Raw genomic sequence first — 27913 nt, forward strand, 5'->3', positions numbered from 1 at the left:
AGTTCTCCTTCTTTGTGTTGTCCTTGTCAGGTTTGGGGATCAGAGTGATGTTGGCTTCATAGAATGTGTTAGGGAGTTCTCCATCTTTCTCAATTTTCTGGAACAGTTTGAGGAGAATAGGTACAAAGAACTCACACTGCTTAACAACAAAAAAACAAACAACCCGATCAAAAAATGGGCAGAGGACATGAACAGACATTTCTCCAAAGAAGATATGAACATGGCCAATAGACACATGAAAAGATGTTCATCATCGCTAATCATCAGGGAAATGCAAATCAAAACTACACTAAGATATCACCTTACCCCCGTTAGATTGGCAAAAACATCCAAAACCAAGAACGACAAATGTTGCAGAGGTTGTGGAGAAAGAGGAACCCTCATACACTGTTGGTGGGAATGCAAACTGGTACAGCCACTATGGAAAACAGTATGGAGATTTCTCAAAAAGTTAAAAATAGAAATACCCTATGACCCAGCCATCCCATTACTGGGTATCTATCCTAAGAACCTGATATCAGATATCTCAAGAGTCCGTTGCACCCCTATGTTCATCGCAGCATTATTTACAATAGCCAAGACGTGGAACCAGCCTACATGCCCAGAAACTGATGATTGGATAAAGAAGATGTGGTATATATACACAATGGAATACTACTCAGCCATAAAAAAAGACGAAAGTGGCCCATTCACAACAATGTGGATGGACCTCGAGGGCATTATGTTAAGCGAAATAAGTCAGTCAGAGAAAGACGAACTCTATATGACTCCACTCATAGGTGGAAATTAGTATATTGAGAAGGAGATCTGATCGGTGGTTACCAGGGAAAAGGGGGGGTGGGGGGAGGGCACGGAGGGGGAAGTGGTGTTCCCACAACATGACTAATAAAAATGTACAACTGAAATTTCACAAGCTTCTAATCCATCATAACATTAATAAACAAAAAAAAAAAAAAAAAAAGATGCTTTGGGGCCCATCTGCCCCTATGGAAAGAACGCAGCACTTTCTGCCTTGCAGCTCTAGGGCAATGTAGCACACCCCGAGCAGAAGTTCTACTTCAGCCAGATCTGGCATGCAAAGAAACTGCGTTTCACAGGCCTTTGTAACAGATGTTCCCGGTAGGCTGTTAGAGCACTGTGCAGAGCGAGTTGTTTCTTAGCTTCCCAGAGAGCCGGAAGCAAGATGCTTTAGGGGCCATCTGCCCTTAAGGAAAGAAGGCAGCACTTTGTGCCTTGCAGCTCTAGGGCAATGTAGCACACCCAGAGCAGATGTTCTACTTCTTCCAGGTCAGTCCTGCAAAGAAACTGCGTTTCACAGGCCTTTGTAAGAGATGTTCCCGGTAGGCTGTTAGAGCACTGTGCAGAGCGAGTTGTTTCTTAGCTTCCCAAAGAGCTGGAAGCAAGATGCTTTGGGGCCCTTCTCACCCTTTGGAAAGAAGGCAGCACTTTGTGCCTTGCAGCTCTAGGGCAATGTAGCACACCCAGAGCAGAAGTTCTACTTCAGCCAGATCAGGCCCGCAAAGAAACTGCGTTTCACAGGCCTTTGTAAGAGATGTTCCCGGTAGGCTGTTAGAGCACTGTGCAGAGTGAGTTGTTTCTTAGATTCCCAACGAGCTGGAAGCAAGATGCTTTAGGGGCCATCTGCCCTTAAGGAAAGAAGGCAGCACTTTGTGCCTTGCAGCTCTAGGGCAATGTAGCACACCCAGAGCAGATGTTCTACTTCTTCCAGGTCAGTCCTGCAAAGAAACTGCGTTTCACAGGCCTTTGTAAGAGATGTTCCCGGTAGGCTGTTAGAGCACTGTGCAGAGCGAGTTGTTTCTTAGCTTCCCAAAGAGCTGGAAGCAAGATGCTTTGGGGCCCTTCTCACCCTTTGGAAAGAAGGCAGCACTTTGTGCCTTGCAGCTCTAGGGCAATGTAGCACACCCAGAGCAGAAGTTCTACTTCAGCCAGATCAGGCCCGCAAAGAAACTGCGTTTCACAGGCCTTTGTAAGAGATGTTCCCGGTAGGCTGTTAGAGCACTGTGCAGAGCGAGTTGTTTCTTAGATTCCCAACGAGCTGGAAGCAAGATGCTTTAGGGGCCATCTGCCCTTAAGGAAAGAAGGCAGCACTTTGTGCCTTGCAGCTCTAGGGCAATGTAGCACACCCAGAGCAGATGTTCTACTTCTGCCAGGTCAGGCCTGCAAAGAAACTTCGTTTCACAGGCCTTTGTAAGAGATGTTGCCGGTAGGCTGTAAGAGCACTGTGCAGAGCGACTTATTTCTTAGCTTCCCAGAGAGCTGGAAGCAAGATGCTTTGGGGCCCTTCTCACCCTTTGGAAAGAAGGCAGCACTTTGTGCCTTGCAGCTCTAGGGCAATGTAGCACACCCAGAGCAGAAGTTCTACTTCAGCTAGATCAGACCTGCAAAGAAACTGCGTTTCACAGGCCTTTGTAAGAGATGTTCCCTGTAGGCTGTTAGAGCACTGTGCAGAGCGAGTTGTTTCTTAGCTTCCCAAAGAGCTGGAAGCAAGATGCTTTAGGGGCCATCTGCCCTTAAGGAAAGAAGGCAGCACTTTGTGCCTTGCAGCTCTAGGGCAATGTAGCACACCCAGAGCAGATGTTCTACTTCTGCCAGGTCAGGCCTGCAAAGAAACTTCGTTTCACAGGCCCTTGTAAGAGATGTTCCCGGTAGGCTGTTAGAGCACTGTGCAGAGCGACTTGTTTCTTAGCTTCCCAAAGAGCTGGAAGCAAGATGCTTTGGGGCCCTTCTCACCCTTTGGAAAGAAGGCAGCACTTTGTGCCTTGCAGCTCTAGGGCAATGTAGCACACCCACAGCAGAAGTTCTACTTCAGCCAGATCAGGCCCGCAAAGAAACTGCGTTTCACAGGCCTTTGTAAGAGATGTTCCCGGTAGGCTGTTAGAGCACTGTGCAGAGCGAGTTGTTTCTTAGCTTCCCAGAGAGCCGGAAGCAAGATGCTTTGGGGCCCGTTAATTTTATACCCTGCTACTTTGCTGTAGTTGTTGATTATTTCTAATAGTTTTTCTGTGGATTCTTTGGGGTTTTCTATGTATAAGATCATGTCGTCTGCAAACAACGCGAGTTTTACCTCTTCGTTACCGATTTGGATTCCTTTCATTTTTTTTTCCTGCCGAATTGCTCTGGCCAGCACCTCCAGTACTATGTTGAATAGGAGTGGTGAAAGTGGGCACCCTTGTCTTGTTCCTGTCCTCAGAGGGATGGCTTTCAGCTTTTGTCCATTGAGTATGATGTTGGCTGTGGGTCTATCATATATGGCCTTTATTATGTTGAGGTACTTTCCTTCTATACCCGTTTTACTGAGGGTTTTTATCATAAATGGGTGTTGGATCTTGTCGAATGCTTTCTCTGCGTCTATTGAGATGATCATGTGGTTTTTGTTTTTCATTTTGTTGATGTAGTGTATCACGTTGATTGACTTGCGGGTGTTGAACCATCCCTGTGTCCCTGGTATAAATCCCACTTGATCATGGTGTATAATCTTTTTGATGTATTGCTGTAATCGGTTTGCCAAAATTTGGTTGAGGATTTTTGCATCTATGTTCATCAGTGATATCGGCCTGTAGTTCTCCTTCTTTGTGTTGTCCTTGTCAGGTTTGGGGATCAGAGTGATGTTGGCTTCATAGAATGTGTTAGGGAGTTCTCCATCTTTCTCAATTTTCTGGAACAGTTTGAGGAGAATAGGTACAAAGAACTCACACTGCTTAACAACAAAAAAACAAACAACCCGATCAAAAAATGGGCAGAGGACATGAACAGACATTTCTCCAAAGAAGATATGAACATGGCCAATAGACACATGAAAAGATGTTCATCATCGCTAATCATCAGGGAAATGCAAATCAAAACTACACTAAGATATCACCTTACCCCCGTTAGATTGGCAAAAACATCCAAAACCAAGAACGACAAATGTTGCAGAGGTTGTGGAGAAAGAGGAACCCTCATACACTGTTGGTGGGAATGCAAACTGGTACAGCCACTATGGAAAACAGTATGGAGATTTCTCAAAAAGTTAAAAATAGAAATACCCTATGACCCAGCCATCCCATTACTGGGTATCTATCCTAAGAACCTGATATCAGATATCTCAAGAGTCCGTTGCACCCCTATGTTCATCGCAGCATTATTTACAATAGCCAAGACGTGGAACCAGCCTACATGCCCAGAAACTGATGATTGGATAAAGAAGATGTGGTATATATACACAATGGAATACTACTCAGCCATAAAAAAAGACGAAAGTGGCCCATTCACAACAATGTGGATGGACCTCGAGGGCATTATGTTAAGCGAAATAAGTCAGTCAGAGAAAGACGAACTCTATATGACTCCACTCATAGGTGGAAATTACTATATTGAGAAGGAGATTTGATCGGTGGTTACCAGGGAAAAGGGGGGGTGGGGGGAGGGCACGGAGGGGGAAGTGGTGTTCCCACAACATGACTAACAAAAATGTACAACTGAAATTTCACAAGCTTGTAATCCGTCATAAGATTAATAAACAAACAAACAAACAAAAAAAGATGCTTTGGGGCCTATCTGCCCCTATGGAAAGAACGCAGCACTTTCTGCCTTGCAGCTCTAGGGCAATGTAGCACACCCAGAGCAGAAGTTCTACTTCAGCCAGATCAGGCCCGCAAAGAAACTGCGTTTCACAGGCCTTTGTAAGAGATGTTCCCGGTAGGCTGTTAGAGCACTGTGCAGAGCGAGTTGTTTCTTAGCTTCCCAAAGAGCTGGAAGCAAAATGCTTTGAGACTCATCTGCCCCTTTGGAAAGAAGGCAGCACTTTGTGTCTTGCAGGTCTAGGGCAATGTAGCACACCCAGAGCAGATGTTCTACTTCTTCCAGGTCAGTCCTGCAAAGAAACTGCGTTTCACAGTCCTTTGTAAGAGATGTTCCCGGTAGGCTGTTAGAGCACTGTGCAGAGCGAGTTGTTTCTTAGATTCCCAACGAGCTGGAAGCAAGATGCTTTAGGGGCCATCTGCCCTTAAGGAAAGAAGGCAGCACTTTGTGCCTTGCAGCTCTAGGGCAATGTAGCACACCCAGAGCAGAAGTTCTACTTCAGCCAGATCAGGCCCGCAAAGAAACTGCGTTTCACAGGCCTTTGTAAGAGATGTTCCCGGTAGGCTGTTAGAGCACTGTGCAGAGCGAGTTGTTTCTTAGATTCCCAACGAGCTGGAAGCAAGATGCTTTAGGGGCCATCTGCCCTTAAGGAAAGAAGGCAGCACTTTGTGCCTTGCAGCTCTAGGGCAATGTAGCACACCCAGAGCAGATGTTCTACTTCTTCCAGGTCAGTCCTGCAAAGAAACTGCGTTTCACAGGCCTTTGTAAGAGATGTTCCCGGTAGGCTGTTAGAGCACTGTGCAGAGCGAGTTGTTTCTTAGCTTCCCAAAGAGCTGGAAGCAAGATGCTTTGGGGCCCTTCTCACCCTTTGGAAAGAAGGCAGCACTTTGTGCCTTGCAGCTCTAGGGCAATGTAGCACACCCAGAGCAGAAGTTCTACTTCAGCCAGATCAGGCCCGCAAAGAAACTGCGTTTCACAGGCCTTTGTAAGAGATGTTCCCGGTAGGCTGTTAGAGCACTGTGCAGAGCGAGTTGTTTCTTAGATTCCCAACGAGCTGGAAGCAAGATGCTTTAGGGGCCATCTGCCCTTAAGGAAAGAAGGCAGCACTTTGTGCCTTGCAGCTCTAGGGCAATGTAGCACACCCAGAGCAGATGTTCTACTTCTGCCAGGTCAGGCCTGCAAAGAAACTTCGTTTCACAGGCCTTTGTAAGAGATGTTGCCGGTAGGCTGTAAGAGCACTGTGCAGAGCGACTTATTTCTTAGCTTCCCAGAGAGCTGGAAGCAAGATGCTTTGGGGCCCTTCTCACCCTTTGGAAAGAAGGCAGCACTTTGTGCCTTGCAGCTCTAGGGCAATGTAGCACACCCAGAGCAGAAGTTCTACTTCAGCTAGATCAGACCTGCAAAGAAACTGCGTTTCACAGGCCTTTGTAAGAGATGTTCCCTGTAGGCTGTTAGAGCACTGTGCAGAGCGAGTTGTTTCTTAGCTTCCCAAAGAGCTGGAAGCAAGATGCTTTAGGGGCCATCTGCCCTTAAGGAAAGAAGGCAGCACTTTGTGCCTTGCAGCTCTAGGGCAATGTAGCACACCCAGAGCAGATGTTCTACTTCTGCCAGGTCAGGCCTGCAAAGAAACTTCGTTTCACAGGCCCTTGTAAGAGATGTTCCCGGTAGGCTGTTAGAGCACTGTGCAGAGCGACTTGTTTCTTAGCTTCCCAAAGAGCTGGAAGCAAGATGCTTTGGGGCCCTTCTCACCCTTTGGAAAGAAGGCAGCACTTTGTGCCTTGCAGCTCTAGGGCAATGTAGCACACCCACAGCAGAAGTTCTACTTCAGCCAGATCAGGCCCGCAAAGAAACTGCGTTTCACAGGCCTTTGTAAGAGATGTTCCCGGTAGGCTGTTAGAGCACTGTGCAGAGCGAGTTGTTTCTTAGCTTCCCAGAGAGCCGGAAGCAAGATGCTTTGGGGCCCGTTAATTTTATACCCTGCTACTTTGCTGTAGTTGTTGATTATTTCTAATAGTTTTTCTGTGGATTCTTTGGGGTTTTCTATGTATAAGATCATGTCGTCTGCAAACAACGCGAGTTTTACCTCTTCGTTACCGATTTGGATTCCTTTCATTTTTTTTTCCTGCCGAATTGCTCTGGCCAGCACCTCCAGTACTATGTTGAATAGGAGTGGTGAAAGTGGGCACCCTTGTCTTGTTCCTGTCCTCAGAGGGATGGCTTTCAGCTTTTGTCCATTGAGTATGATGTTGGCTGTGGGTCTATCATATATGGCCTTTATTATGTTGAGGTACTTTCCTTCTATACCCGTTTTACTGAGGGTTTTTATCATAAATGGGTGTTGGATCTTGTCGAATGCTTTCTCTGCGTCTATTGAGATGATCATGTGGTTTTTGTTTTTCATTTTGTTGATGTAGTGTATCACGTTGATTGACTTGCGGGTGTTGAACCATCCCTGTGTCCCTGGTATAAATCCCACTTGATCATGGTGTATAATCTTTTTGATGTATTGCTGTAATCGGTTTGCCAAAATTTGGTTGAGGATTTTTGCATCTATGTTCATCAGTGATATCGGCCTGTAGTTCTCCTTCTTTGTGTTGTCCTTGTCAGGTTTGGGGATCAGAGTGATGTTGGCTTCATAGAATGTGTTAGGGAGTTCTCCATCTTTCTCAATTTTCTGGAACAGTTTGAGGAGAATAGGTACAAAGAACTCACACTGCTTAACAACAAAAAAACAAACAACCCGATCAAAAAATGGGCAGAGGACATGAACAGACATTTCTCCAAAGAAGATATGAACATGGCCAATAGACACATGAAAAGATGTTCATCATCGCTAATCATCAGGGAAATGCAAATCAAAACTACACTAAGATATCACCTTACCCCCGTTAGATTGGCAAAAACATCCAAAACCAAGAACGACAAATGTTGCAGAGGTTGTGGACAAAGAGGAACCCTCATACACTGTTGGTGGGAATGCAAACTGGTACAGCCACTATGGAAAACAGTATGGAGATTTCTCAAAAAGTTAAAAATAGAAATACCCTATGACCCAGCCATCCCATTACTGGGTATCTATCCTAAGAACCTGATATCAGATATCTCAAGAGTCCGTTGCACCCCTATGTTCATCGCAGCATTATTTACAATAGCCAAGACGTGGAACCAGCCTACATGCCCAGAAACTGATGATTGGATAAAGAAGATGTGGTATATATACACAATGGAATACTACTCAGCCATAAAAAAAGACGAAAGTGGCCCATTCACAACAATGTGGATGGACCTCGAGGGCATTATGTTAAGCGAAATAAGTCAGTCAGAGAAAGACGAACTCTATATGACTCCACTCATAGGTGGAAATTAGTATATTGAGAAGGAGATCTGATCGGTGGTTACCAGGGAAAAGGGGGGGTGGGGGGAGGGCACGGAGGGGGAAGTGGTGTTCCCACAACATGACTAACAAAAATGTACAACTGAAATTTCACAAGCTTGTAATCCGTCATAAGATTAATAAACAAACAAACAAACAAACAAAAAAAGATGCTTTGGGGCCCATCTGCCCCTATGGAAAGAACGCAGCACTTTCTGCCTTGCAGCTCTAGGGCAATGTAGCACACCCAGAGCAGAAGTTCTACTTCAGCCAGATCAGGCCCGCAAAGAAACTGCGTTTCACAGGCCTTTGTAAGAGATGTTCCCGGTAGACTGTTAGAGCACTGTGCAGAGCGAGTTGTTTCTTAGCTTCCCAAAGAGCTGGAAGCAAAATGCTTTGAGACTCATCTGCCCCTTTGGAAAGAAGGCAGCACTTTGTGCCTTGCAGCTCTAGGGCAATGTAGCACACCCAGAGCAGAAGTTCTACTTCAGCTAGATCAGACCTGCAAAGAAACTGCGTTTCACAGGCCTTTGTAAGAGATGTTCCCTGTAGGCTGTTAGAGCACTGTGCAGAGCGAGTTGTTTCTTAGCTTCCCAAGGAGCTGGAAGCAAGATGCTTTAGGGGCCATCTGCCCTTAAGGAAAGAAGGCAGCACTTTGTGCCTTGCAGCTCTAGGGCAATGTAGCACACCCAGAGCAGATGTTCTACTTCTGCCAGGTCAGGCCTGCAAAGAAACTTCGTTTCACAGGCCCTTGTAAGAGATGTTCCCGGTAGGCTGTTAGAGCACTGTGCAGAGCGACTTGTTTCTTAGCTTCCCAAAGAGCTGGAAGCAAGATGCTTTGGGGCCCTTCTCACCCTTTGGAAAGAAGGCAGCACTTTGTGCCTTGCAGCTCTAGGGCAATGTAGCACACCCCGAGCAGAAGTTCTACTTCAGCCAGATCTGGCATGCAAAGAAACTGCGTTTCACAGGCCTTTGTAAGAGATGTTCCCGGTAGGCTGTTAGAGCACTGTGCAGAGCGAGTTGTTTCTTAGCTTCCCAGAGAGCCGGAAGCAAGATGCTTTGGGGCCCGTTAATTTTATACCCTGCTACTTTGCTGTAGTTGTTGATTATTTCTAATAGTTTTTCTGTGGATTCTTTGGGGTTTTCTATGTATAAGATCATGTCGTCTGCAAACAACGCGAGTTTTACTTCTTCGTTACCGATTTGGATTCCTTTCATTTTTTTTTCCTGCCGAATTGCTCTGGCCAGCACCTCCAGTACTATGTTGAATAGGAGTGGTGAAAGTGGGCACCCTTGTCTTGTTCCTGTCCTCAGAGGGATGGCTTTCAGCTTTTGTCCATTGAGTATGATGTTGGCTGTGGGTCTATCATATATGGCCTTTATTATGTTGAGGTACTTTCCTTCTATACCCGTTTTACTGAGGGTTTTTATCATAAATGGGTGTTGGATCTTGTCGAATGCTTTCTCTGCGTCTATTGAGATGATCATGTGGTTTTTGTTTTTCATTTTGTTGATGTAGTGTATCACGTTGATTGACTTGCGGGTGTTGAACCATCCCTGTGTCCCTGGTATAAATCCCACTTGATCATGGTGTATAATCTTTTTGATGTATTGCTGTAATCGGTTTGCCAAAATTTGGTTGAGGATTTTTGCATCTATGTTCATCAGTGATATCGGCCTGTAGTTCTCCTTCTTTGTGTTGTCCTTGTCAGGTTTGGGGATCAGAGTGATGTTGGCTTCATAGAATGTGTTAGGGAGTTCTCCATCTTTCTCAATTTTCTGGAACAGTTTGAGGAGAATAGGTACAAAGAACTCACACTGCTTAACAACAAAAAAACAAACAACCCGATCAAAAAATGGGCAGAGGACATGAACAGACATTTCTCCAAAGAAGATATGAACATGGCCAATAGACACATGAAAAGATGTTCATCATCGCTAATCATCAGGGAAATGCAAATCAAAACTACACTAAGATATCACCTTACCCCCGTTAGATTGGCAAAAACATCCAAAACCAAGAACGACAAATGTTGCAGAGGTTGTGGACAAAGAGGAACCCTCATACACTGTTGGTGGGAATGCAAACTGGTACAGCCACTATGGAAAACAGTATGGAGATTTCTCAAAAAGTTAAAAATAGAAATACCCTATGACCCAGCCATCCCATTACTGGGTATCTATCCTAAGAACCTGATATCAGATATCTCAAGAGTCCGTTGCACCCCTATGTTCATCGCAGCATTATTTACAATAGCCAAGACGTGGAACCAGCCTACATGCCCAGAAACTGATGATTGGATAAAGAAGATGTGGTATATATACACAATGGAATACTACTCAGCCATAAAAAAAGACGAAAGTGGCCCATTCACAACAATGTGGATGGACCTCGAGGGCATTATGTTAAGCGAAATAAGTCAGTCAGAGAAAGACGAACTCTATATGACTCCACTCATAGGTGGAAATTAGTATATTGAGAAGGAGATCTGATCGGTGGTTACCAGGGAAAAGGGGGGGTGGGGGGAGGGCACGGAGGGGGAAGTGGTGTTCCCACAACATGACTAACAAAAATGTACAACTGAAATTTCACAAGCTTGTAATCCGTCATAAGATTAATAAACAAACAAACAAACAAACAAAAAAAGATGCTTTGGGGCCCATCTGCCCCTATGGAAAGAACGCAGCACTTTCTGCCTTGCAGCTCTAGGGCAATGTAGCACACCCAGAGCAGAAGTTCTACTTCAGCCAGATCAGGCCCGCAAAGAAACTGCGTTTCACAGGCCTTTGTAAGAGATGTTCCCGGTAGGCTGTTAGAGCACTGTGCAGAGCGAGTTGTTTCTTAGATTCCCAAAGAGCTGGAAGCAAGATGCTTTAGGGGCCATCTGCCCTTAAGGAAAGAAGGCAGCACTTTGTGCCTTGCAGCTCTAGGGCAATGTAGCACACCCAGAGCAGATGTTCTACTTCTGCCAGGTCAGGCCTGCAAAGAAACTTCGTTTCACAGGCCCTTGTAGGAGATGTTCCCGGTAGGCTGTAAGAGCACTGTGCAGAGCGACTTATTTCTTAGCTTCCCAGAGAGCTGGAAGCAAGATGCTTTGGGGCCCTTCTCACCCTTTGGAAAGAAGGCAGCACTTTGTGCCTTGCAGCTCTAGGGCAATGTAGCACACCCAGAGCAGAAGTTCTACTTCAGCTAGATCAGACCTGCAAAGAAACTGCGTTTCACAGGCCTTTGTAAGAGATGTTCCCTGTAGGCTGTTAGAGCACTGTGCAGAGCGAGTTGTTTCTTAGCTTCCCAAAGAGCTGGAAGCAAGATGCTTTAGGGGCCATCTGCCCTTAAGGAAAGAAGGCAGCACTTTGTGCCTTGCAGCTCTAGGGCAATGTAGCACACCCAGAGCAGATGTTCTACTTCTGCCAGGTCAGGCCTGCAAAGAAACTTCGTTTCACAGGCCCTTGTAAGAGATGTTCCCGGTAGGCTGTTAGAGCACTGTGCAGAGCGACTTGTTTCTTAGCTTCCCAAAGAGCTGGAAGCAAGATGCTTTGGGGCCCTTCTCACCCTTTGGAAAGAAGGCAGCACTTTGTGCCTTGCAGCTCTAGGGCAATGTAGCACACCCACAGCAGAAGTTCTACTTAAGCCAGATCTGGCCCGCAAAGAAACTGCGTTTCACAGGCCTTTGTAAGAGATGTTCCCGGTAGGCTGTTAGAGCACTGTGCAGAGCGAGTTGTTTCTTAGCTTCCCAGAGAGCTGGAAGCAAGATGCTTTGGGGCCCGTTAATTTTATACCCTGCTACTTTGCTGTAGTTGTTGATTATTTCTAATAGTTTTTCTGTGGATTCTTTGGGGTTTTCTATGTATAAGATCATGTCGTCTGCAAACAACGCGAGTTTTACTTCTTCGTTACCGATTTGGATTCCTTTCATTTTTTTTTCCTGCCGAATTGCTCTGGCCAGCACCTCCAGTACTATGTTGAATAGGAGTGGTGAAAGTGGGCACCCTTGTCTTGTTCCTGTCCTCAGAGGGATGGCTTTCAGCTTTTGTCCATTGAGTATGATGTTGGCTGTGGGTCTATCATATATGGCCTTTATTATGTTGAGGTACTTTCCTTCTATACCCGTTTTACTGAGGGTTTTTATCATAAATGGGTGTTGGATCTTGTCGAATGCTTTCTCTGCGTCTATTGAGATGATCATGTGGTTTTTGTTTTTCATTTTGTTGATGTAGTGTATCACGTTGATTGACTTGCGGGTGTTGAACCATCCCTGTGTCCCTGGTATAAATCCCACTTGATCATGGTGTATAATCTTTTTGATGTATTGCTGTAATCGGTTTGCCAAAATTTGGTTGAGGATTTTTGCATCTATGTTCATCAGTGATATCGGCCTGTAGTTCTCCTTCTTTGTGTTGTCCTTGTCAGGTTTGGGGATCAGAGTGATGTTGGCTTCATAGAATGTGTTAGGGAGTTCTCCATCTTTCTCAATTTTCTGGAACAGTTTGAGGAGAATAGGTACAAAGAACTCACACTGCTTAACAACAAAAAAACAAACAACCCGATCAAAAAATGGGCAGAGGACATGAACAGACATTTCTCCAAAGAAGATATGAACATGGCCAATAGACACATGAAAAGATGTTCATCATCGCTAATCATCAGGGAAATGCAAATCAAAACTACACTAAGATATCACCTTACCCCCGTTAGATTGGCAAAAACATCCAAAACCAAGAACGACAAATGTTGCAGAGGTTGTGGACAAAGAGGAACCCTCATACACTGTTGGTGGGAATGCAAACTGGTACAGCCACTATGGAAAACAGTATGGAGATTTCTCAAAAAGTTAAAAATAGAAATACCCTATGACCCAGCCATCCCATTACTGGGTATCTATCCTAAGAACCTGATATCAGATATCTCAAGAGTCCGTTGCACCCCTATGTTCATCGCAGCATTATTTACAATAGCCAAGACGTGGAACCAGCCTACATGCCCAGAAACTGATGATTGGATAAAGAAGATGTGGTATATATACACAATGGAATACTACTCAGCCATAAAAAAAGACGAAAGTGGCCCATTCACAACAATGTGGATGGACCTCGAGGGCATTATGTTAAGCGAAATAAGTCAGTCAGAGAAAGACGAACTCTATATGACTCCACTCATAGGTGGAAATTAGTATATTGAGAAGGAGATCTGATCGGTGGTTACCAGGGAAAAGGGGGGGTGGGGGGAGGGCACGGAGGGGGAAGTGGTGTTCCCACAACATGACTAACAAAAATGTACAACTGAAATTTCACAAGCTTGTAATCCGTCATAAGATTAATAAACAAACAAACAAACAAACAAAAAAAGATGCTTTGGGGCCCATCTGCCCCTATGGAAAGAACGCAGCACTTTCTGCCTTGCAGCTCTAGGGCAATGTAGCACACCCAGAGCAGAAGTTCTACTTCAGCCAGATCAGGCCCGCAAAGAAACTGCGTTTCACAGGCCTTTGTAAGAGATGTTCCCGGTAGGCTGTTAGAGCACTGTGCAGAGCGAGTTGTTTCTTAGCTTCCCAAAGAGCTGGAAGCAAAATGCTTTGAGACTCATCTGCCCCTTTGGAAAGAAGGCAGCACTTTGTGTCTTGCAGGTCTAGGGCAATGTAGCACACGAAGAGCAGATGTTCTACGTCTTCCAGGTCAGTCCTGCAAAGAAACTGCGTTTCACAGTCCTTTGTAAGAGATGTTCCCGGTAGGCTGTTAGAGCACTGTGCAGAGCGAGTTGTTTCTTAGATTCCCAACGAGCTGGAAGCAAGATGCTTTAGGGGCCATCTGCCCTTAAGGAAAGAAGGCAGCACTTTGTGCCTTGCAGCTCTAGGGCAATGTAGCACACCCAGAGCAGAAGTTCTACTTCAGCTAGATCAGACCTGCAAAGAAACTGCGTTTCACAGGCCTTTGTAAGAGATGTTCCCTGTAGGCTGTTAGAGCACTGTGCAGAGCGAGTTGTTTCTTAGCTTCCCAAAGAGCTGGAAGCAAGATGCTTTAGGGGCCATCTGCCCTTAAGGAAAGAAGGCAGCACTTTGTGCCTTGCAGCTCTAGGGCAATGTAGCACACCCAGAGCAGATGTTCTACTTCTGCCAGGTCAGGCCTGCAAAGAAACTTCGTTTCACAGGCCCTTGTAAGAGATGTTCCCGGTAGGCTGTTAGAGCACTGTGCAGAGCGACTTGTTTCTTAGCTTCCCAAAGAGCTGGAAGCAAGATGCTTTGGGGCCCTTCTCACCCTTTGGAAAGAAGGCAGCACTTTGTGCCTTGCAGCTCTAGGGCAATGTAGCACACCCACAGCAGAAGTTCTACTTAAGCCAGATCTGGCCCGCAAAGAAACTGCGTTTCACAGGCCTTTGTAAGAGATGTTCCCGGTAGGCTGTTAGAGCACTGTGCAGAGCGAGTTGTTTCTTAGCTTCCCAGAGAGCTGGAAGCAAGATGCTTTGGGGCCCGTTAATTTTATACCCTGCTACTTTGCTGTAGTTGTTGATTATTTCTAATAGTTTTTCTGTGGATTCTTTGGGGTTTTCTATGTATAAGATCATGTCGTCTGCAAACAACGCGAGTTTTACTTCTTCGTTACCGATTTGGATTCCTTTCATTTTTTTTTCCTGCCGAATTGCTCTGGCCAGCACCTCCAGTACTATGTTGAATAGGAGTGGTGAAAGTGGGCACCCTTGTCTTGTTCCTGTCCTCAGAGGGATGGCTTTCAGCTTTTGTCCATTGAGTATGATGTTGGCTGTGGGTCTATCATATATGGCCTTTATTATGTTGAGGTACTTTCCTTCTATACCCGTTTTACTGAGGGTTTTTATCATAAATGGGTGTTGGATCTTGTCGAATGCTTTCTCTGCGTCTATTGAGATGATCATGTGGTTTTTGTTTTTCATTTTGTTGATGTAGTGTATCACGTTGATTGACTTGCGGGTGTTGAACCATCCCTGTGTCCCTGGTATAAATCCCACTTGATCATGGTGTATAATCTTTTTGATGTATTGCTGTAATCGGTTTGCCAAAATTTGGTTGAGGATTTTTGCATCTATGTTCATCAGTGATATCGGCCTGTAGTTCTCCTTCTTTGTGTTGTCCTTGTCAGGTTTGGGGATCAGAGTGATGTTGGCTTCATAGAATGTGTTAGGGAGTTCTCCATCTTTCTCAATTTTCTGGAACAGTTTGAGGAGAATAGGTACAAAGAACTCACACTGCTTAACAACAAAAAAACAAACAACCCGATCAAAAAATGGGCAGAGGACATGAACAGACATTTCTCCAAAGAAGATATGAACATGGCCAATAGACACATGAAAAGATGTTCATCATCGCTAATCATCAGGGAAATGCAAATCAAAACTACACTAAGATATCACCTTACCCCCGTTAGATTGGCAAAAACATCCAAAACCAAGAACGACAAATGTTGCAGAGGTTGTGGACAAAGAGGAACCCTCATACACTGTTGGTGGGAATGCAAACTGGTACAGCCACTATGGAAAACAGTATGGAGATTTCTCAAAAAGTTAAAAATAGAAATACCCTATGACCCAGCCATCCCATTACTGGGTATCTATCCTAAGAACCTGATATCAGATATCTCAAGAGTCCGTTGCACCCCTATGTTCATCGCAGCATTATTTACAATAGCCAAGACGTGGAACCAGCCTACATGCCCAGAAACTGATGATTGGATAAAGAAGATGTGGTATATATACACAATGGAATACTACTCAGCCATAAAAAAAGACGAAAGTGGCCCATTCACAACAATGTGGATGGACCTCGAGGGCATTATGTTAAGCGAAATAAGTCAGTCAGAGAAAGACGAACTCTATATGACTCCACTCATAGGTGGAAATTAGTATATTGAGAAGGAGATCTGATCGGTGGTTACCAGGGAAAAGGGGGGGTGGGGGGAGGGCACGGAGGGGGAAGTGGTGTTCCCACAACATGACTAACAAAAATGTACAACTGAAATTTCACAAGCTTGTAATCCGTCATAAGATTAATAAACAAACAAACAAACAAACAAAAAAAGATGCTTTGGGGCCCATCTGCCCCTATGGAAAGAACGCAGCACTTTCTGCCTTGCAGCTCTAGGGCAATGTAGCACACCCAGAGCAGAAGTTCTACTTCAGCCAGATCAGGCCCGCAAAGAAACTGCGTTTCACAGGCCTTTGTAAGAGATGTTCCCGGTAGGCTGTTAGAGCACTGTGCAGAGCGAGTTGTTTCTTAGCTTCCCAAAGAGCTGGAAGCAAGATGCTTTGAGACTCATCTGCCCCTTTGGAAAGAAGGCAGCACTTTGTGTCTTGCAGGTCTAGGGCAATGTAGCACACCCAGAGCAGATGTTCTACTTCTTCCAGGTCAGTCCTGCAAAGAAACTGCGTTTCACAGTCCTTTGTAAGAGATGTTCCCGGTAGGCTGTTAGAGCACTGTGCAGAGCGAGTTGTTTCTTAGATTCCCAACGAGCTGGAAGCAAGATGCTTTAGGGGCCATCTGCCCTTAAGGAAAGAAGGCAGCACTTTGTGCCTTGCAGCTCTAGGGCAATGTAGCACACCCAGAGCAGAAGTTCTACTTCAGCCAGATCAGGCCCGCAAAGAAACTGCGTTTCACAGGCCTTTGTAAGAGATGTTCCCGGTAGGCTGTTAGAGCACTGTGCAGAGCGAGTTGTTTCTTAGATTCCCAACGAGCTGGAAGCAAGATGCTTTAGGGGCCATCTGCCCTTAAGGAAAGAAGGCAGCACTTTGTGCCTTGCAGCTCTAGGGCAATGTAGCACACCCAGAGCAGATGTTCTACTTCTGCCAGGTCAGGCCTGCAAAGAAACTTCGTTTCACAGGCCTTTGTAAGAGATGTTGCCAGTAGGCTGTAAGAGCACTGTGCAGAGCGACTTATTTCTTAGCTTCCCAGAGAGCTGGAAGCAAGATGCTTTGGGGCCCTTCTCACCCTTTGGAAAGAAGGCAGCACTTTGTGCCTTGCAGCTCTAGGGCAATGTAGCACACCCAGAGCAGAAGTTCTACTTCAGCTAGATCAGACCTGCAAAGAAACTGCGTTTCACAGGCCTTTGTAAGAGATGTTCCCTGTAGGCTGTTAGAGCACTGTGCAGAGCGAGTTGTTTCTTAGCTTCCCAAAGAGCTGGAAGCAAGATGCTTTAGGGGCCATCTGCCCTTAAGGAAAGAAGGCAGCACTTTGTGCCTTGCAGCTCTAGGGCAATGTAGCACACCCAGAGCAGATGTTCTACTTCTGCCAGGTCAGGCCTGCAAAGAAACTTCGTTTCACAGGCCCTTGTAAGAGATGTTCCCGGTAGGCTGTTAGAGCACTGTGCAGAGCGACTTGTTTCTTAGCTTCCCAAAGAGCTGGAAGCAAGATGCTTTGGGGCCCTTCTCACCCTTTGGAAAGAAGGCAGCACTTTGTGCCTTGCAGCTCTAGGGCAATGTAGCACACCCCGAGCAGAAGTTCTACTTCAGCCAGATCTGGCATGCAAAGAAACTGCGTTTCACAGGCCTTTGTAAGAGATGTTCCCGGTAGGCTGTTAGAGCACTGTGCAGAGCGAGTTGTTTCTTAGCTTCCCAGAGAGCCGGAAGCAAGATGCTTTGGGGCCCGTTAATTTTATACCCTGCTACTTTGCTGTAGTTGTTGATTATTTCTAATAGTTTTTCTGTGGATTCTTTGGGGTTTTCTATGTATAAGATCATGTCGTCTGCAAACAACGCGAGTTTTACTTCTTCGTTACCGATTTGGATTCCTTTCATTTTTTTTTCCTGCCGAATTGCTCTGGCCAGCACCTCCAGTACTATGTTGAATAGGAGTGGTGAAAGTGGGCACCCTTGTCTTGTTCCTGTCCTCAGAGGGATGGCTTTCAGCTTTTGTCCATTGAGTATGATGTTGGCTGTGGGTCTATCATATATGGCCTTTATTATGTTGAGGTACTTTCCTTCTATACCCGTTTTACTGAGGGTTTTTATCATAAATGGGTGTTGGATCTTGTCGAATGCTTTCTCTGCGTCTATTGAGATGATCATGTGGTTTTTGTTTTTCATTTTGTTGATGTAGTGTATCACGTTGATTGACTTGCGGGTGTTGAACCATCCCTGTGTCCCTGGTATAAATCCCACTTGATCATGGTGTATAATCTTTTTGATGTATTGCTGTAATCGGTTTGCCAAAATTTGGTTGAGGATTTTTGCATCTATGTTCATCAGTGATATCGGCCTGTAGTTCTCCTTCTTTGTGTTGTCCTTGTCAGGTTTGGGGATCAGAGTGATGTTGGCTTCATAGAATGTGTTAGGGAGTTCTCCATCTTTCTCAATTTTCTGGAACAGTTTGAGGAGAATAGGTACAAAGAACTCACACTGCTTAACAACAAAAAAACAAACAACCCGATCAAAAAATGGGCAGAGGACATGAACAGACATTTCTCCAAAGAAGATATGAACATGGCCAATAGACACATGAAAAGATGTTCATCATCGCTAATCATCAGGGAAATGCAAATCAAAACTACACTAAGATATCACCTTACCCCCGTTAGATTGGCAAAAACATCCAAAACCAAGAACGACAAATGTTGCAGAGGTTGTGGACAAAGAGGAACCCTCATACACTGTTGGTGGGAATGCAAACTGGTACAGCCACTATGGAAAACAGTATGGAGATTTCTCAAAAAGTTAAAAATAGAAATACCCTATGACCCAGCCATCCCATTACTGGGTATCTATCCTAAGAACCTGATATCAGATATCTCAAGAGTCCGTTGCACCCCTATGTTCATCGCAGCATTATTTACAATAGCCAAGACGTGGAACCAGCCTACATGCCCAGAAACTGATGATTGGATAAAGAAGATGTGGTATATATACACAATGGAATACTACTCAGCCATAAAAAAAGACGAAAGTGGCCCATTCACAACAATGTGGATGGACCTCGAGGGCATTATGTTAAGCGAAATAAGTCAGTCAGAGAAAGACGAACTCTATATGACTCCACTCATAGGTGGAAATTAGTATATTGAGAAGGAGATCTGATCGGTGGTTACCAGGGAAAAGGGGGGGTGGGGGGAGGGCACGGAGGGGGAAGTGGTGTTCCCACAACATGACTAACAAAAATGTACAACTGAAATTTCACAAGCTTGTAATCCGTCATAAGATTAATAAACAAACAAACAAACAAACAAAAAAAGATGCTTTGGGGCCCATCTGCCCCTATGGAAAGAACGCAGCACTTTCTGCCTTGCAGCTCTAGGGCAATGTAGCACACCCAGAGCAGAAGTTCTACTTCAGCCAGATCAGGCCCGCAAAGAAACTGCGTTTCACAGGCCTTTGTAAGAGATGTTCCCGGTAGACTGTTAGAGCACTGTGCAGAGCGAGTTGTTTCTTAGCTTCCCAAAGAGCTGGAAGCAAAATGCTTTGAGACTCATCTGCCCCTTTGGAAAGAAGGCAGCACTTTGTGCCTTGCAGCTCTAGGGCAATGTAGCACACCCAGAGCAGATGTTCTACTTCTTCCAGGTCAGTCCTGCAAAGAAACTGCGTTTCACAGTCCTTTGTAAGAGATGTTCCCGGTAGGCTGTTAGAGCACTGTGCAGAGCGAGTTGTTTCTTAGCTTCCCAAAGAGCTGGAAGCAAAATGCTTTGAGACTCATCTGCCCCTTTGGAAAGAAGGCAGCACTTTGTGCCTTGCAGCTCTAGGGCAATGTAGCACACCCAGAGCAGATGTTCTACTTCTGCCAGGTCAGGCCTGCAAAGAAACTTCGTTTCACAGGCCTTTGTAAGAGATGTTGCCGGTAGGCTGTAAGAGCACTGTGCAGAGCGACTTATTTCTTAGCTTCCCAGAGAGCTGGAAGCAAGATGCTTTGGGGCCCTTCTCACCCTTTGGAAAGAAGGCAGCACTTTGTGCGCAGCTCTAGGGCAATGTAGCTCACCCAGAGCAGAAGTTCTACTTCAGCTAGATCAAACCTGCAAAGAAACTGCGTTTCACAGGCCTTTGTAAGAGATGTTCCCTGTAGGCTGTTAGAGCACTGTGCAGAGCGAGTTGTTTCTTAGCTTCCCAAAGAGCTGGAAGCAAGATGCTTTAGGGGCCATCTGCCCTTAAGGAAAGAAGGCAGCACTTTGTGCCTTGCAGCTCTAGGGCAATGTAGCACACCCAGAGCAGATGTTCTACTTCTGCCAGGTCAGGCCTGCAAAGAAACTTCGTTTCACAGTCCTTTGTAAGAGATGTTGCCGGTAGGCTGTAAGAGCACTGTGCAGAGCGACTTGTTTCTTAGCTTCCCAAAGAGCTGGAAGCAAGATGCTTTGGGGCCCTTCTCACCCTTTGGAAAGAAGGCAGCACTTTGTGCCTTGCAGCTCTAGGGCAATGTAGCACACCCCGAGCAGAAGTTCTACTTCAGCCAGATCTGGCATGCAAAGAAACTGCGTTTCACAGGCCTTTGTAAGAGATGTTCCCGGTAGGCTGTTAGAGCACTGTGCAGAGCGAGTTGTTTCTTACCTTCCCAGAGAGCCGGAAGCAAGATGCTTTGGGGCCCGTTAATTTTATACCCTGCTACTTTGCTGTAGTTGTTGATTATTTCTAATAGTTTTTCTGTGGATTCTTTGGGGTTTTCTATGTATAAGATCATGTCGTCTGCAAACAACGCGAGTTTTACTTCTTCGTTACCGATTTGGATTCCTTTCATTTTTTTTTCCTGCCGAATTGCTCTGGCCAGCACCTCCAGTACTATGTTGAATAGGAGTGGTGAAAGTGGGCACCCTTGTCTTGTTCCTGTCCTCAGAGGGATGGCTTTCAGCTTTTGTCCATTGAGTATGATGTTGGCTGTGGGTCTATCATATATGGCCTTTATTATGTTGAGGTACTTTCCTTCTATACCCGTTTTACTGAGGGTTTTTATCATAAATGGGTGTTGGATCTTGTCGAATGCTTTCTCTGCGTCTATTGAGATGATCATGTGGTTTTTGTTTTTCATTTTGTTGATGTAGTGTATCACGTTGATTGACTTGCGGGTGTTGAACCATCCCTGTGTCCCTGGTATAAATCCCACTTGATCATGGTGTATAATCTTTTTGATGTATTGCTGTAATCGGTTTGCCAAAATTTGGTTGAGGATTTTTGCATCTATGTTCATCAGTGATATCGGCCTGTAGTTCTCCTTCTTTGTGTTGTCCTTGTCATGTTTGGGGATCAGAGTGATGTTGGCTTCATAGAATGTGTTAGGGAGTTCTCCATCTTTCTCAATTTTCTGGAACAGTTTGAGGAGAATAGGTACAAAGAACTCACACTGCTTAACAACAAAAAAACAAACAACCCGATCAAAAAATGGGCAGAGGACATGAACAGACATTTCTCCAAAGAAGATATGAACATGGCCAATAGACACATGAAAAGATGTTCATCATCGCTAATCATCAGGGAAATGCAAATCAAAACTACACTAAGATATCACCTTACCCCCGTTAGATTGGCAAAAACATCCAAAACCAAGAACGACAAATGTTGCAGAGGTTGTGGACAAAGAGGAACCCTCATACACTGTTGGTGGGAATGCAAACTGGTACAGCCACTATGGAAAACAGTATGGAGATTTCTCAAAAAGTTAAAAATAGAAATACCCTATGACCCAGCCATCCCATTACTGGGTATCTATCCTAAGAACCTGATATCAGATATCTCAAGAGTCCGTTGCACCCCTATGTTCATCGCAGCATTATTTACAATAGCCAAGACGTGGAACCAGCCTACATGCCCAGAAACTGATGATTGGATAAAGAAGATGTGGTATATATACACAATGGAATACTACTCAGCCATAAAAAAAGACGAAAGTGGCCCATTCACAACAATGTGGATGGACCTCGAGGGCATTATGTTAAGCGAAATAAGTCAGTCAGAGAAAGACGAACTCTATATGACTCCACTCATAGGTGGAAATTAGTATATTGAGAAGGAGATCTGATCGGTGGTTACCAGGGAAAAGGGGGGGTGGGGGGAGGGCACGGAGGGGGAAGTGGTGTTCCCACAACATGACTAACAAAAATGTACAACTGAAATTTCACAAGCTTGTAATCCGTCATAAGATTAATAAACAAACAAACAAACAAACAAAAAAAGATGCTTTGGGGACCATCTGCCCCTATGGAAAGAACGCAGCACTTTCTGCCTTGCAGCTCTAGGGCAATGTAGCACACCCAGAGCAGAAGTTCTACTTCAGCCAGATCAGGCCCGCAAAGAAACTGCGTTTCACAGGCCTTTGTAAGAGATGTTCCCGGTAGGCTGTTAGAGCACTGTGCAGAGCGAGTTGTTTCTTAGATTCCCAACGAGCTGGAAGCAAGATGCTTTAGGGGCCATCTGCCCTTAAGGAAAGAAGGCAGCACTTTGTGCCTTGCAGCTCTAGGGCAATGTAGCACACCCAGAGCAGATGTTCTACTTCTGCCAGGTCAGGCCTGCAAAGAAACTTCGTTTCACAGGCCTTTGTAAGAGATGTTGCCGGTAGGCTGTAAGAGCACTGTGCAGAGCGACTTATTTCTTAGCTTCCCAGAGAGCTGGAAGCAAGATGCTTTGGGGCCCTTCTCACCCTTTGGAAAGAAGGCAGCACTTTGTGCCTTGCAGCTCTAGGGCAATGTAGCACACCCAGAGCAGAAGTTCTACTTCAGCTAGATCAGACCTGCAAAGAAACTGCGTTTCACAGGCCTTTGTAAGAGATGTTCCCTGTAGGCTGTTAGAGCACTGTGCAGAGCGAGTTGTTTCTTAGCTTCCCAAAGAGCTGGAAGCAAGATGCTTTAGGGGCCATCTGCCCTTAAGGAAAGAAGGCAGCACTTTGTGCCTTGCAGCTCTAGGGCAATGTAGCACACCCAGAGCAGATGTTCTACTTCTGCCAGGTCAGGCCTGCAAAGAAACTTCGTTTCACAGGCCCTTGTAAGAGATGTTCCCGGTAGGCTGTTAGAGCACTGTGCAGAGCGACTTGTTTCTTAGCTTCCCAAAGAGCTGGAAGCAAGATGCTTTGGGGCCCTTCTCACCCTTTGGAAAGAAGGCAGCACTTTGTGCCTTGCAGCTCTAGGGCAATGTAGCACACCCAGAGCAGAAGTTCTACTTCAGCTAGATCAGACCTGCAAAGAAATTGCGTTTCACAGGCCTTTGTAAGAGATGTTCCCTGTAGGCTGTTAGAGCACTGTGCAGAGCGAGTTGTTTCTTAGCTTCCCAGAGAGCCGGAAGCAAGATGCTTTGGGGCCCGTTAATTTTATACCCTGCTACTTTGCTGTAGTTGTTGATTATTTCTAATAGTTTTTCTGTGGATTCTTTGGGGTTTTCTATGTATAAGATCATGTCGTCTGCAAACAACGCGAGTTTTACTTCTTCGTTACCGATTTGGATTCCTTTCATTTTTTTTTCCTGCCGAATTGCTCTGGCCAGCACCTCCAGTACTATGTTGAATAGGAGTGGTGAAAGTGGGCACCCTTGTCTTGTTCCTGTCCTCAGAGGGCTGGCTTTCAGCTTTTGTCCATTGAGTATGATGTTGGCTGTGGGTCTATCATATATGGCCTTTATTATGTTGAGGTACTTTCCTTCTATACCCGTTTTACTGAGGGTTTTTATCATAAATGGGTGTTGGATCTTGTCGAATGCTTTCTCTGCGTCTATTGAGATGATCATGTGGTTTTTGTTTTTCATTTTGTTGATGTAGTGTATCACGTTGATTGACTTGCGGGTGTTGAACCATCCCTGTGTCCCTGGTATAAATCCCACTTGATCATGGTGTATAATCTTTTTGATGTATTGCTGTAATCGGTTTGCCAAAATTTGGTTGAGGATTTTTGCATCTATGTTCATCAGTGATATCGGCCTGTAGTTCTCCTTCTTTGTGTTGTCCTTGTCAGGTTTGGGGATCAGAGTGATGTTGGCTTCATAGAATGTGTTAGGGAGTTCTCCATCTTTCTCAATTTTCTGGAACAGTTTGAGGAGAATAGGTACAAAGAACTCACACTGCTTAACAACAAAAAAACAAACAACCCGATCAAAAAATGGGCAGAGGACATGAACAGACATTTCTCCAAAGAAGATATGAACATGGCCAATAGACACATGAAAAGATGTTCATCATCGCTAATCATCAGGGAAATGCAAATCAAAACTACACTAAGATATCACCTTACCCCCGTTAGATTGGCAAAAACATCCAAAACCAAGAACGACAAATGTTGCAGAGGTTGTGGACAAAGAGGAACCCTCATACACTGTTGGTGGGAATGCAAACTGGTACAGCCACTATGGAAAACAGTATGGAGATTTCTCAAAAAGTTAAAAATAGAAATACCCTATGACCCAGCCATCCCATTACTGGGTATCTATCCTAAGAACCTGATATCAGATATCTCAAGAGTCCGTTGCACCCCTATGTTCATCGCAGCATTATTTACAATAGCCAAGACGTGGAACCAGCCTACATGCCCAGAAACTGATGATTGGATAAAGAAGATGTGGTATATATACACAATGGAATACTACTCAGCCATAAAAAAAGACGAAAGTGGCCCATTCACAACAATGTGGATGGACCTCGAGGGCATTATGTTAAGCGAAATAAGTCAGTCAGAGAAAGACGAACTCTATATGACTCCACTCATAGGTGGAAATTAGTATATTGAGAAGGAGATCTGATCGGTGGTTACCAGGGAAAAGGGGGGGTGGGGGGAGGGCACGGAGGGGGAAGTGGTGTTCCCACAACATGACTAACAAAAATGTACAACTGAAATTTCACAAGCTTGTAATCCGTCATAAGATTAATAAACAAACAAACAAACAAACAAAAAAAGATGCTTTGGGGACCATCTGCCCCTATGGAAAGAACGCAGCACTTTCTGCCTTGCAGCTCTAGGGCAATGTAGCACACCCAGAGCAGAAGTTCTACTTCAGCCAGATCAGGCCCGCAAAGAAACTGCGTTTCACAGGCCTTTGTAAGAGATGTTCCCGGTAGGCTGTTAGAGCACTGTGCAGAGCGAGTTGTTTCTTAGATTCCCAACGAGCTGGAAGCAAGATGCTTTAGGGGCCATCTGCCCTTAAGGAAAGAAGGCAGCACTTTGTGCCTTGCAGCTCTAGGGCAATGTAGCACACCCAGAGCAGATGTTCTACTTCTGCCAGGTCAGGCCTGCAAAGAAACTTCGTTTCACAGGCCTTTGTAAGAGATGTTGCCGGTAGGCTGTAAGAGCACTGTGCAGAGCGACTTATTTCTTAGCTTCCCAGAGAGCTGGAAGCAAGATGCTTTGGGGCCCTTCTCACCCTTTGGAAAGAAGGCAGCACTTTGTGCCTTGCAGCTCTAGGGCAATGTAGCACACCCAGAGCAGAAGTTCTACTTCAGCTAGATCAGACCTGCAAAGAAACTGCGTTTCACAGGCCTTTGTAAGAGATGTTCCCTGTAGGCTGTTAGAGCACTGTGCAGAGCGAGTTGTTTCTTAGCTTCCCAAAGAGCTGGAAGCAAGATGCTTTAGGGGCCATCTGCCCTTAAGGAAAGAAGGCAGCACTTTGTGCCTTGCAGCTCTAGGGCAACGTAGCACACCCAGAGCAGATGTTCTACTTCTGCCAGGTCAGGCCTGCAAAGAAACTTCGTTTCACAGGCCCTTGTAAGAGATGTTCCCGGTAGGCTGTTAGAGCACTGTGCAGAGCGACTTGTTTCTTAGCTTCCCAAAGAGCTGGAAGCAAGATGCTTTGGGGCCCTTCTCACCCTTTGGAAAGAAGGCAGCACTTTGTGCCTTGCAGCTCTAGGGCAATGTAGCACACCCAGAGCAGAAGTTCTACTTCAGCTAGATCAGACCTGCAAAGAAATTGCGTTTCACAGGCCTTTGTAAGAGATGTTCCCTGTAGGCTGTTAGAGCACTGTGCAGAGTGAGTTGTTTCTTAGCTTCCCAGAGAGCCGGAAGCAAGATGCTTTGGGGCCCGTTAATTTTATACCCTGCTACTTTGCTGTAGTTGTTGATTATTTCTAATAGTTTTTCTGTGGATTCTTTGGGGTTTTCTATGTATAAGATCATGTCGTCTGCAAACAACGCGAGTTTTACTTCTTCGTTACCGATTTGGATTCCTTTCATTTTTTTTTCCTGCCGAATTGCTCTGGCCAGCACCTCCAGTACTATGTTGAATAGGAGTGGTGAAAGTGGGCACCCTTGTCTTGTTCCTGTCCTCAGAGGGCTGGCTTTCAGCTTTTGTCCATTGAGTATGATGTTGGCTGTGGGTCTATCATATATGGCCTTTATTATGTTGAGGTACTTTCCTTCTATACCCGTTTTACTGAGGGTTTTTATCATAAATGGGTGTTGGATCTTGTCGAATGCTTTCTCTGCGTCTATTGAGATGATCATGTGGTTTTTGTTTTTCATTTTGTTGATGTAGTGTATCACGTTGATTGACTTGCGGGTGTTGAACCATCCCTGTGTCCCTGGTATAAATCCCACTTGATCATGGTGTATAATCTTTTTGATGTATTGCTGTAATCGGTTTGCCAAAATTTGGTTGAGGATTTTTGCATCTATGTTCATCAGTGATATCGGCCTGTAGTTCTCCTTCTTTGTGTTGTCCTTGTCAGGTTTGGGGATCAGAGTGATGTTGGCTTCATAGAATGTGTTAGGGAGTTCTCCATCTTTCTCAATTTTCTGGAACAGTTTGAGGAGAATAGGTACAAAGAACTCACACTGCTTAACAACAAAAAAACAAACAACCCGATCAAAAAATGGGCAGAGGACATGAACAGACATTTCTCCAAAGAAGATATGAACATGGCCAATAGACACATGAAAAGATGTTCATCATCGCTAATCATCAGGGAAATGCAAATCAAAACTACACTAAGATATCACCTTACCCCCGTTAGATTGGCAAAAACATCCAAAACCAAGAACGACAAATGTTGCAGAGGTTGTGGACAAAGAGGAACCCTCATACACTGTTGGTGGGAATGCAAACTGGTACAGCCACTATGGAAAACAGTATGGAGATTTCTCAAAAAGTTAAAAATAGAAATACCCTATGACCCAGCCATCCCATTACTGGGTATCTATCCTAAGAACCTGATATCAGATATCTCAAGAGTCCGTTGCACCCCTATGTTCATCGCAGCATTATTTACAATAGCCAAGACGTGGAACCAGCCTACATGCCCAGAAACTGATGATTGGATAAAGAAGATGTGGTATATATACACAATGGAATACTACTCAGCCATAAAAAAAGACGAAAGTGGCCCATTCACAACAATGTGGATGGACCTCGAGGGCATTATGTTAAGCGAAATAAGTCAGTCAGAGAAAGACGAACTCTATATGACTCCACTCATAGGTGGAAATTAGTATATTGAGAAGGAGATCTGATCGGTGGTTACCAGGGAAAAGGGGGGGTGGGGGGAGGGCACGGAGGGGGAAGTGGTGTTCCCACAACATGACTAACAAAAATGTACAACTGAAATTTCACAAGCTTGTAATCCGTCATAAGATTAATAAACAAACAAACAAACAAACAAAAAAAGATGCTTTGGGGACCATCTGCCCCTATGGAAAGAACGCAGCACTTTCTGCCTTGCAGCTCTAGGGCAATGTAGCACACCCAGAGCAGAAGTTCTACTTCAGCCAGATCAGGCCCGCAAAGAAACTGCGTTTCACAGGCCTTTGTAAGAGATGTTCCCGGTAGGCTGTTAGAGCACTGTGCAGAGCGAGTTGTTTCTTAGCTTCCCAAAGAGCTGGAAGCAAAATGCTTTAGGGGCCATCTGCCCTTAAGGAAAGAAGGCAGCACTTTGTGCCTTGCAGCTCTAGGGCAATGTAGCACACCCAGAGCAGATGTTCTACTTCTGCCAGGTCAGGCCTGCAAAGAAACTTCGTTTCACAGGCCTTTGTAAGAGATGTTGCCGGTAGGCTGTAAGAGCACTGTGCAGAGCGACTTATTTCTTAGCTTCCCAGAGAGCTGGAAGCAAGATGCTTTGGGGCCCT

Source organism: Equus asinus, chromosome 1 (assembly GCF_041296235.1).
Source record: "Equus asinus isolate D_3611 breed Donkey chromosome 1, EquAss-T2T_v2, whole genome shotgun sequence".
Taxonomy (NCBI): Eukaryota; Metazoa; Chordata; class Mammalia; order Perissodactyla; family Equidae; genus Equus; species Equus asinus.